The following is an 11,124-nucleotide window of genomic DNA, read 5'->3' as shown; positions in this document are numbered from 1 at the left end:
TGTCTCCCCCTAATATTACTGTGAGGACTGAAAAGAAATAACACACAGAAGGCTGCCAGCGTGATACCTGGCAGGGATGCTGTTTGCGTGGTAGCGATGGTACTTGAGGATAAGAGCAGCTACCTGAGCCCCCGTCTGCCCAGTAGGGCTCAGGCTAGAGAAGCATCCAGGCTTTGTTCTTCCAGTGTCCTCCTTCAGAGGCATCCTGCAGTCCAATCCTTTTGATGAGCACCTTCTTTCTTCATGCAGAAGGCAAATCCAATCTCAGCTTCCCTGTGGCCTAGAGATTACTTTCTTCTGTACCTATGTGTGTGCATGTGTGTGTGTGTGTGTGTGTGTGTGTGTGAGCTAAATTGTTTCAGCCGTGTCAGACTCTTTGTGACCCCATGGACTGTAGCTCGCCGGACTCCCCTGTCCATGGGATTCCCCAGGCAAGAGTGCTGGAGTGGGGTGCCATTTCCTCCTCCAGGGGATCTTCCTCCAGGGATCGAATCCGAGTATCTTACGTCTCCTGCGTTGGCAGGGGGGTTCTTTAGCATTAGTGCCACCTGGGAAATAAGTACCTATAAGCAAGCTAAACGGAGCCCAAATTGTAACAAGGAGGTTATTTGATGGGGAGGAGGGTGGGGGGAGGAAAGCAAAGGGATTGATAATATCTTAAGATGTGCATCTGGTCTATCCCCATTTCCCTCGGCCAAGCTGAGAACATAGCAGGGCCGGGGAATTCTAGTTGTCAGGGAATCGGTAGGAACAGGGGAGCAAGGAAACGCGGAGACAGAGTGAAGATGATGGGGTCCAGCTGCTCACCACCAGAGACGAGAGTGATGTCCTATTGGGAAAGAGGGCGTGCTCACTTCAGCAGCACATACAGTAAAATTGCGACAATGGAGAGGGAATTAGCAGGGCCCCTGTGCAAGGATGATATGAAAGTTGAGGAAGCATTCCATATCTTAAAAGAAAATAAAAGAAGGAAAGACTAAATGCTGAGTGTTGAATTGGATTTAGAAATGCTGGTATAAATTCATGGTTTTTAAAAGGATGTATAGATGAAAGAGTTGGCACTAGATGTGTGTATTAACCTAGGCATGCCTACACACCCACATATACATGTATATTGCCTAGTGTGGTCTGCCAGAAAGCCAAGAAGCAGTGTCAGCTTGGTATCAATAAGCATACAGAGCACCCAGGTCATGGTTCTAATCACCATTCTCCACTAAACCACTGAAACTCATTGTTCAAATGAATAAGTCCAAGGCTAAGGCAGGGAAATTACAAGAAGAGCCTGGACTATCTTGTGCCAAATGTTAGGATATACCAAAAACAAACAAAACGATGTGTGTGTATCAAAGTAACACAAGAGTCAAATGAGTAGTCGCAAAGAAAATTGGCACAAAGACAGCCGTCAAACTGACAATAGTTAAAGTCAAAACCAGGTAAACATTTGTCTGGCTCTTTTTTGGATACCATGAGTTCCTTATGGTTTACTGAGTATCTTAGTCTATTTGGCTGCTAAGACAAAATTACCATAGAGTGAGTGTCCTGCAAACAACAGACGTTTCTATCTCACAGTTTTGGAGGTTGGGAAGTCCAAGATCAAGTTTCTGGCCAATTCTGTCTCTAGCAAGAACCTACTTTCTGTCTTCTCACTGTGTTCTCACATGATGGAAGGGGCCAGGGAGCTCTCTGAGGTCTGTTTTATAAGGACACTAATCCCATTCATGAAAGCTCTGTCCTCATGACCCAATCACCTCCCAAAGGCCCCCCCTCCAAATGCCACCATATTGGAGTTAGCATTTAACATACAAATTTTAGGGGTATACAGTCTAAAGCACTGAGTATTAGATAGGGTATAAGGTTAGGGTTAGGCTGCTATAACAAAATCCAAAGATTGACGATGGCTGAACAAATAACTGTTTAATTCTCTTGCCCTTAAAAGTCTGAGCTGGTGCATTGCCTCCCTCCAATAACTCATTAGCAACCCAGGCTCTTTCTGTCTTTTTTCTCTGCATCCTCAACACTCAGCTGCTGCCTCGTAGGTCAGTATGGCTGCTCCGCCTCCTGCCAGCACATCCCTGAAGGACAGAAGAAATGAGGAAAGAGGTGAGCATGTGTCTTCCCTTTAAAGACATGACCTAGAAATTGTACAAATCACTTCTGGTCACATCACATCCTCTAGAGAATACCGTCACCAGGTCATGCCAATCTGCAAGGGAAATTGGGGGAGAAAATACAGTATTCAGCCAAGCAACTATGTTCCTAGCTAAAAATTACTTTACCATGTGAGAAAGGGATAATAGAAATTGGGGGACAGTAAGCAGTCTCCTGGACTGCAAGGAGATCCAACCAATCCATTCTGAAGGAGATCAGCTCTGGGATTTCTTTGGAAGGAATGATGCTAAAGCTGAAACTCCAGTACTTTGGCCACCTCATGGAAGAGTTGACTCATTGGAAAAGACTCTGACACTGGGAGGGATTGGGGGCAGGAGGAGAAGGGGACGTCAGAGGATGAGATGGCTGGATGGCATCACTGACTCGATGGATGTGAGTCTGAGTGAACTCCGGGAGATGGTGATGGACAGGGAGGGCTGGCGTGCTGCGATTCATGGGGTCGCAAAGAGTCGGACACGACTGAGCGACTGAACTGAACTGAACTGAACTGAACTGAAGCAGTCTCTGCCACAATTACAAATAAATTCCTCGTTTGGCTTTAGTTAAGAGTTGATTTCTATTACATATGACCAATGTGACAGAAATACAGGAAAGGAGGACCCTAACTTTTATTGACCAACTCCTGTGTCCCAGGCACAACCTACAGACCATCTCTTTTCATCTCAGCAGTGACTCAGTCAAGTAGGGTTTGACAGGTGAGAAAACAGGCTCAGAGAGACAAAGTGACCTGCTCATGGCCAAAAGCCATGAGTGACAGAGCTAGAACCTGAACGCAGATCTCTGAGAGCCAGAGTTCAGGCTCTCCCCGTAGTACCACACTTGAGGCGCTCTTCCTTTGCCCAAGGCACACCCCCAGAGCCCTGGTTGCTGGGAGTGCACCAGCCGTAGAGACACCTGAATTCTACCCTCCATGTGTGCCTTGGCCTGACTCTGGTTGGCAACTTCTCCCTTTAGCAGTGTTGACGCCAGCCTCAAAGGACACACGATTGTGCTTAGGCAGGGGGCTGTGTCTGTAGCGACACCCTGATCTCATGATTAGAACTCGGTGTCAGGGCACACCTCAGGCGTCCCCCGGTCACTCATGTACTCTAAATAAGACGGGGACAGATGCTTCCCCGAGGAGCAGCCAGTGAAGCACAAGACTCAAAGTTAAATATAAGTGGGACTTCCCTGGTGGTTTGCCCAGTGGTTAAGACTCGGTACTCCCGATGCAGGAGGCTGGGGTTCGATCCCTGCCCAGGGAACCAGATCCCACAAGCCACAAGTAAGAGTTCTCATACTGCAATGAAGATAAAGATCCTGTGTGCCACAGATAAGACACAGCACAGGCAAATAAGTAAATATATTTTTTAAACATAAATGTTAGTTTAAGAGCACTGAAGGTGCTGACATAGAGCTATGTTTGGGATAAAGTGGAGCGCGTGGGGTGTAGGAGTCAGGAAAGACTTCAGAGGAAAGGGGCTTTCCTAGGGGCTCAGTGGTAAAGAATCTGCCTGCCAGTGCAGGAGACATAGGTTCGATCCTTGGATCTGGGATGACCCCACATTGCATGGAGCACGTAAGCCCGTGCGCTGCAACTACTGAGCCTGTGCTCTAGAGTTTAAGGGCTGCAACTACTGAAGCTTTGCACCTTAGAGACTGTGCTCTGCAACAAGAGAAGCCTGAACACCACAACTAGGGAGTGGCCCTCGCTGTCCAAAAGCAGAAAAAAATCTGTGCAGCAACGAAGACCCAGCACAGCCAAAAATAAATAACCAACCACATAGAATTTTTCTGAAAGGGAAAGAAGCTGTTTGGTCCATGAAGCCCTGAAATTATAGGCAAATCTTTGTGTCTGTATGCATGCTTCCTTCAAAGCGAAGGTCTGTGATCGCTATCATATTCTCCAAATGGCTGACAGCTCATGGGGTAGAGACTCTACGCCACTGCTGCTGCTGCTAAGTCGCTTCAGTCGTGTCCGACTCTGTGCGACCCCAGAGACGCCAGCCCACCAGGCTCCCCCGTCCCTGGGCTTCTCCAGGCAAGAGCACTGGAGTGGGTTGCCATTTCCTTCTCCAAGAGACTCTATGCTAGAGGTTGAGAAAGCTGAGGAGGCCAGGGCGCGGTGAAGGGGTGGGGATGGAGTGGGCAGGAACGAAATGCGAGGAGGGCAAGGGCCACGGCTTAGAGGAACAGTCGGCCTTGCTGGGGAGCCTGGACTTCACTCCAAGGGCAATAGGCGATTATTGCCTAGGTGGGGTGTCTGTCTCATGCCTGGCCTATGTCACGTAGCCCTCAGAGTTCTGGATAGTCTCACAGTGTCTCCTAGGCTCTGGGAACACACGGAGAACCAGCTTGCCACAAACACCAGAAGAGGCTTCGCACGGGAGATGCATTGGGCCACAGAGCCTGAGTAGGAGCTTGTCCAGCAGAGGCTTTAGTCAGAAAGACTGTTTGGGCTATACCTTACAGAAGCCCCCTGGAATTATCTTAAACCCAGTGATGTGCTTGTTAATGTTTAATAACCAGTTTTTATTACTGCAGGATACTATTTGTAGCATCTTCTGATTTCTATGGTGTGACTATCGTGGCTATGGTCTATGTCAAGCTCCCCAGGTGCTCCCATGGAGAAAGATGTATGATTAGCTTTCAGGAGCCAGTGCGAACCAGTGTCTAGCACACCATTGCTTGAGCCCCATTTATTATAAGAATACAAGTGGAAGAGGGCAATCTAGGGATGGGAGAGTATTGGGTATAAGATAGGCTTAAGGATGTATTTGTAACATGGGGACTACAGGCAATATCTTGTAATACCTGCAAATAGAAAGTAACCTTTAAAAGTGTATACAAATTTTTAAAATATATACGTGTGTCTCATGGGGATCAAGCTGGAGCTGCAGCCAGGTTCAGATAGGACAGGAAGCAGGAACTGTGGGCTTTTGCAAACTCGGCTACCCTTCCCCTCTCTCTTCCTTCTCACTCTCCTATTGGGGCAGACTGGCTTTCTCTGCTCCCCAGTCCACGGATCAAAGAACTGCTACTGCCAACAGTTTCCAGATTTCCAGGACCCTTTTGGCAAGGAAGCAGCCAGACTGAAGCTTGGCCTCTCTTAGTCCCATTTCAAGTTCCTTGGAGCCCATTGGCCCATCTTGGGTCAGGTGCTTGGCCCTGATCCAATCAGCTGTTATGAGAGGCGAACCATTGTTAGAGCAAGATGTTGAGCAAGCCCTCTGATGCTGTAACCGTAAGGTACTGGGGATGGAGAAGTAACCAGAGGAAAAGAAAGCAAGCTCTAAGCAACCAACATCTTAGGTATCTTGTGGCAGAAAATGGGGAAAATAATCACATGTTCATGCTGTCTCTTCTAGTCTTTTGAGTGAACCACCCAGAGAGTTACTAAGTCATTCATCTATTCATCTCTGCATGCCTTCAGGATTAATTTGACATTTTTTGAATGTGTACTCTATGTTAGAGAATATGTGGGCCTAAAAAGGCAGGGGAAGATAAATACGGTTTAGTAACTGTCCCCCAAGAGTTTGCCATCTGGGAGTGAGACTGGTGTGTGCGTGTCAAGTCACTTCAGTCGTGTCCAACTCTTTGTGACCACACGGACTGGAGCCCTCCAGGCTTCTCTGTCCACAGGGTTCTCCAGGCAAGAATAGTGGAGCGGGTTGCCATGGCCTCCTCCAGGGGATCTTCTAGAGCCAGGGATCAAACCCACGTCCCTTACACGTTCTGGATTAGCAGGCGGGTTCTTTACCACTAGCACCACCATCCACAACACAAGCTTCACAGAAGGCTATTCAAAGTGCCAATCCCCCGAGGACCACTGTGGGAGAGCTGAGGCCGGCGGCCTCCAAGAAGGCCCCAGTGAGCCTCGTTTCCTGATATCCACACCCCCCTGTAGCTCCCTCCCACACGGCACTGGGGTTGGTCTGTGAGACAGATAGAAGAAAGTGGAGATGATGATAGGAAACTTCTGAGCACAGGTTATGGAAGATCGTGGCTTCCATGCTGGGTCCCCTCTGTCTTGCTCACTCTTGCTGGGTCCCCTCTGTCTTGGATCACTCTTGATCTCTTGGAAGCCGGCTGGCAGGTCGTGAGCAGCTCTGAGGAAAGGACCCAGGACCCATGGCTGTCTGCCGACAGCCAGGCAAGTGTGGCAGGCAGTCAGGCTCTCAGTGGAGACTGCAGCCCTGTCAACAGCTTGACTACCACCTCATGAGAGACCCTGAGCCAGAATCACCTTGCTAAGCCACTCTCAGATCCGACCCTCACAAATGGAGGGGAGATAATAAATACTTATTGTTTTAAGCTACAAAGTTTTAGGGTGATTTGTTACAACGTGACAGATGACCGGACTTCCCCGGTGGCTCAGTTGGTAAAGACTCCACCTGCCAATGCAGGAGACATCAGAGAGGCGTGTTCCATCCCTGGGTCGGGAAGATGCCCTGGAGGAGGGCATGGCAACCCACTCCACTATTCTTGCCTGGATAATCTCATGAACAGAGGAGCCTGGAGGGCTACAGTCCATGGGGTTGCACACAGTCGAACATGCCTGAGGGGACAGACGCCTAATGTAGGAGGTGACATGTGAGCTGGATCTTAAAGGATGAACTCACCAAGCAGAGACAAAGTCATTCCAGCAATACCATGTGCAAAGCGGTAGATAAGAAAGCACAGGGCGTGAACGGGGGACAGTCCCTTGGTGTGGCTGAACGTGAGTTGCCTGGGAGGGGGCCCACTGGCTGTAAAGGAGGACCAGGCAGGGGAAGGGCTGCTGTGTCAGTTTAGCCAGTGACTTCCAACCTTATTTTAGCACTAGGAACCCCTTCTTCAAATAAAATCTTATAGAACAGGCCAAGCTATAAAGAAGATAGAACAGAGCTCCCCTGGTTAGAGGTAGGTAGGGTAGGGGATGGAGCAGAAGAAAGTCTTGCCTTTCCTCCCCTGTTCCTATTTGCTTCTATACACTTAGACTGGCTCTGAAAGGATACTAGGTAGAGTGCTGGCCTCCATGCAGGAACCCAGTGGCTGAATGGCAGGGAGAATCACCTTTTTTTTTTGGCCGTGCTGTGTGGCTTGTGGGATATTAATTCCCCCACCAGGGACTGAACCTGGATTCCCTGCAGTAAAAGTGCCGAGTCCTAACCACTGGACTATGAAGGAATTCCCAGGGAGAATCATTTTTTACTGTATTTTCTGTGAATTTTTTTCTTGGCATTATTTGAATTTTAAATTGTGTGCATTATTCTATATCCAGAGAAGTACGTATATCCATGGAAGTATGGATACATAGATATTGTATATCCAGAGAAGTATGGATATATAGGTGCCCATTGTACTCTTATCTCTACTTTTCTGTACATTTGAACATTTTATAATAAAAAACAAAAAATTGGGGGACTTCCCTGGTGGCTCAGACAGTAAGGAATCTGCCTGCAATGCAGGAGACCTAGGTTCAATCCCTAGGTCGGGAAGATCCCCTGGAGAAGGGAATAGCTACCACTGCAGAATTCTTGCCTGGAAAATTCTGTGGACAAAGGAGCCTAGCAGGCTACAGTCCAGAAAAGTCCCTCTGGCTGCCCTGTGGAAAACTGTTAGGAGACTAGGAGTTCGGTAGGAGCCTAGTCGATCCAGAGGCCACTTGGAAGGCTCTGGATGTGTGACCTGGGACCCAGGGTAGAACACTCAGCCACTCTCTACCTGACCTCTCCATGCCTCAGCTTTCTCATCTGTAAAATGAGATTACTAATTACCTCCTATTTTAAAAAATGTTTTAATACTTATTTATTTGTCTACGTCAGGTTTTAGTTGCAGCAAACGGGATCTTTCGCTGTGGTTTGCTGATTCACGTGACCCGCCTTCGGCATGTGGGATCTTAGTTCCCTGACCAGGGATCCAACCCACATCCCCTGCATTGGAAGGCAGATTCTTAACCACTGGGCCATTAGGGAAGTACCCCCAAGTTTTTTTTTATTATAAAATGTTCGAATGTACAGAAAAGTAGAGATAAGTATAATAAACACCCATATACAACTATAGGCTATGGTTTTTCCGGTGGTCATGTATGGATGTAAGAGTTGGACTGTGAAGAAGGCAGAGCCGAAGAATTGATGCTTTTGAACTGTGGTGTTAGAGAAGACTTTTGAGAGTCCCTTGGACTGCAAGGAGATCCAACCAGTCCATTCTGAAGGAGATCAGCCCTGGGATTTCTTTGGAAGGAATGATGCTAAAGCTGAAACTCCAGTACTTTGGCCACCTCATGCGAAGAGTTGACTCATTGGAAAAGACTCTAATGCTGGGAGGGATGGGGGCAGGAGGAGAAGGGGATGACCGAGGATGAGATGGCTGGATGGCATCACTGACTCAATGGACGCGAGTCTGAGTGAACTCCGGGAGTTGGTGATGGACAGGGAGGCCTGGCGTGCTGCGATTCATGGGGTCGCAGAGTCGGACACGCCTGAGCGACTGAACTGAACTGAACTGAACTGAATCACTATCCCAGATTTAACAGTCTTTAATATTTTGCCATATTTGTTTCACTTAATTGTCACCTAATTGAATTTTTAAAGTAAAGCATAGACATCATCAAATTTTACCTCTAACTGATTTGTTATGCCAAAAAATGACTTTTTTCTCCTACAGGAACCACAACATTATTATCATATCTCACAAAAGTAACAATAATTCTTTACATCATCTAATCCTCAGTTCATATTGGCCTAAAGGTCACCAAAATGTCTTTTGCTGATCTCTTTTTTCAAATTGGGTTCCAGTCATGGTCAATATACATTGTTCTCAGGGTCTTCCCATAAGGGTGAAATGAATCCATAATCATGAAGTTCTTAGACAGTTCCTGAGGTGGTAAGTGCTCTGAGTGTTGACACTTCTCAGCAGGCACCAGGGGCTGAGAACCAACTCCACAGGGCCCCAGGTCCCATGGGGCTACAGACACTATCGCAGTGGGAATAAGAGTGTCCAGAGACACAGCACTGAGGCCCAGAAGGCTCTCATGGTGGAGGGTGGTGACCCCATGACTGAGCAGACAGCCCAGAACGAGCTTCTGGCCTGGTGTCTGGAAAGTCCTGGCTGACCTCTAGAAGGAGATTTCTCTAGGATGGTGTCTCCCCAAGGGGAAGGGGAGGGTTTACCTGGCTGAAAGCTTGTAGTAAATGAGGAGCCTCCAGACTGCTTCTACCTGGGGTCCACAACCCTGCGTGAACTCAACCCTTGGTGGAGGCATGTCTGGGTCCCTGGGAAGCCTCCAGTCTGAGAGTTTTAGGGCAGCAGGCCCTGATGCTGCTGTGGAGAATACAGACGACCCGTGCCAGCTTGGACCTCATGGTTGGGGGCAGGGATTTGAGCTATATTCAAGGGCCCTGACAGCAGAGGCTGCTCTGGGGAGAGCCCGCTGTAGAAGTGAGCCTGTCCACCCCAGCTCTGGCCTTCCATCCTGACTGCTTGGGGACCTGATCACCCAGATCTCTTCTCCTCCTCCCCTGGGTGTCTACTGGATGAGGGGGAGGGGGTGGGTCATAGACTTCTTGCCATTCGCATCTGTGGTACTCCCTTCTCCACTGCCACAGCCCATACGGTATTTTATGGAACTTATCTTGCCCCTTCTGCCACGTTATCACTGCTCCTGAAACTTAAAAGGAGAGGATACCCAGAGAAGGATCTTGGTCCTTACCCACCACAGTGATTGGATCAGAGGAAAACACGTGACCCTACCTGGGCCCATCCCAGACCATGAGGGTCAACTGTGGTCTCAGCCTGAAGCCAGGAGGTAAGAGAAGCACTCTTATGCATGAGAACAAGGTTGCAGGTGGCAACCTTGCCTCCATTCAGAAAATCTTGAATAAGCAGAAAACTAAGGCGTTCCCTGGCCGTCCAGTGGTTAGGACAATGAGCTCCCACGGCAGGGGGCACAGGATCCATCCCTTTGTAGGGGAGCTAAGATCCGTGCTGCGTGGCCAAAAGGAAAAAAAATGACAACTAAAATGGAGAAAAGCAGGGCCTAGGGATGGAGCCGGTGGGATTTCTGAAACTTTGTTTAAGCACTGTGCTAACCAAAGGCCACTACACTTAATTTTTGCCTGTATGCCAGCTAGAGGTAGCCACGTAGCCTGAGTTCCCCAGAAAGCAGAGCCTGAGGGGAAGGCTTTGGCTACTAGTTCAAAAGGGAGTGACATCCCAGAGAGTGGGAATCCTTGTCCCTCCACAGGAGAGGTGGGTAAGGAGGAGACACTGTCAACGTGAGGGTACTTAAATCTTCCAGGGCCATCCTCTCAAAAGCTACACAAATTTCATCTCAGGATGGTCCACGGAAGGTAAAAGGGCAAGAGTGTATTCACTTCTCCCACCTCCCATGTGTTAGAGGTTTGCTTAACACAGGGCATGAACACCCCTGCTGCCCCCACTTCCAAGGTGCGGGGCTGTCCATTGGGCCAGGAGCTATTGGGACCTCTGGGAACACTGGAACTTACGATCTTGGGGGTGGGCTGGGGGAGGGCAGGAATTAAACAAGTCACTGCAAGGTGTTGAGTGTTCTAAAGAAATAGAGCAGGATATTCTGGGCGGGGTCAGGAAAGGCCATCTAATGAAGAAGCGGCGAACCTGAATCTAGATCAGAGGAGGAGCTGGAGTTGGCGAGGCCACGGGGATGGTGATGAGAAAGAGCCATCCGGAAGCCCGGCATCCAAAAAGAGCTCCGCAGGCTTGAGGAACTAGAAAAGGCCCAGCGTTCCACTACGCTTAGAGCCAGGCGGATCTGTAAGCGTTTATAGAGCATCAAGTGTATCCCGAGATGAGGCCCCCGACTGGTTCTTTTTTTTTCAGGAAACTGTGCCTTGTTCCTTCCTGCCGCTACCAGGCACCTTACCATGCCAACCATCTCCTTCCTAGATTGGACCACACCCCTCTGGCTGCGGTTGATTGGGCTAGAAGTGAATACGTCGCCAAGGCTGGACCAAT

The 11,124-nt window shown here is 48.8% G+C and overlaps 1 non-coding gene across 1 annotated transcript; it reads left to right on the top strand.

The window, feature by feature from the left end:
* The first annotated feature begins 846 nt into the window (after positions 1-846).
* LOC120875783 lies at positions 847-953 on the top strand. Its single transcript, XR_005724081.1, has one exon. It is a non-coding gene; the product is annotated as a U6 spliceosomal RNA (small nuclear RNA).
* Positions 954-11,124: the final 10,171 nt, after the last annotated feature.

This window comes from Oryx dammah, unplaced genomic scaffold (assembly GCF_014754425.2).
Source record: "Oryx dammah isolate SB20612 unplaced genomic scaffold, SCBI_Odam_1.1 HiC_scaffold_16, whole genome shotgun sequence".
Taxonomy (NCBI): Eukaryota; Metazoa; Chordata; class Mammalia; order Artiodactyla; family Bovidae; genus Oryx; species Oryx dammah.
Note: the sequence above shows the minus strand (reverse complement) of the source record. Positions and strands in the feature narration are given on the sequence as shown.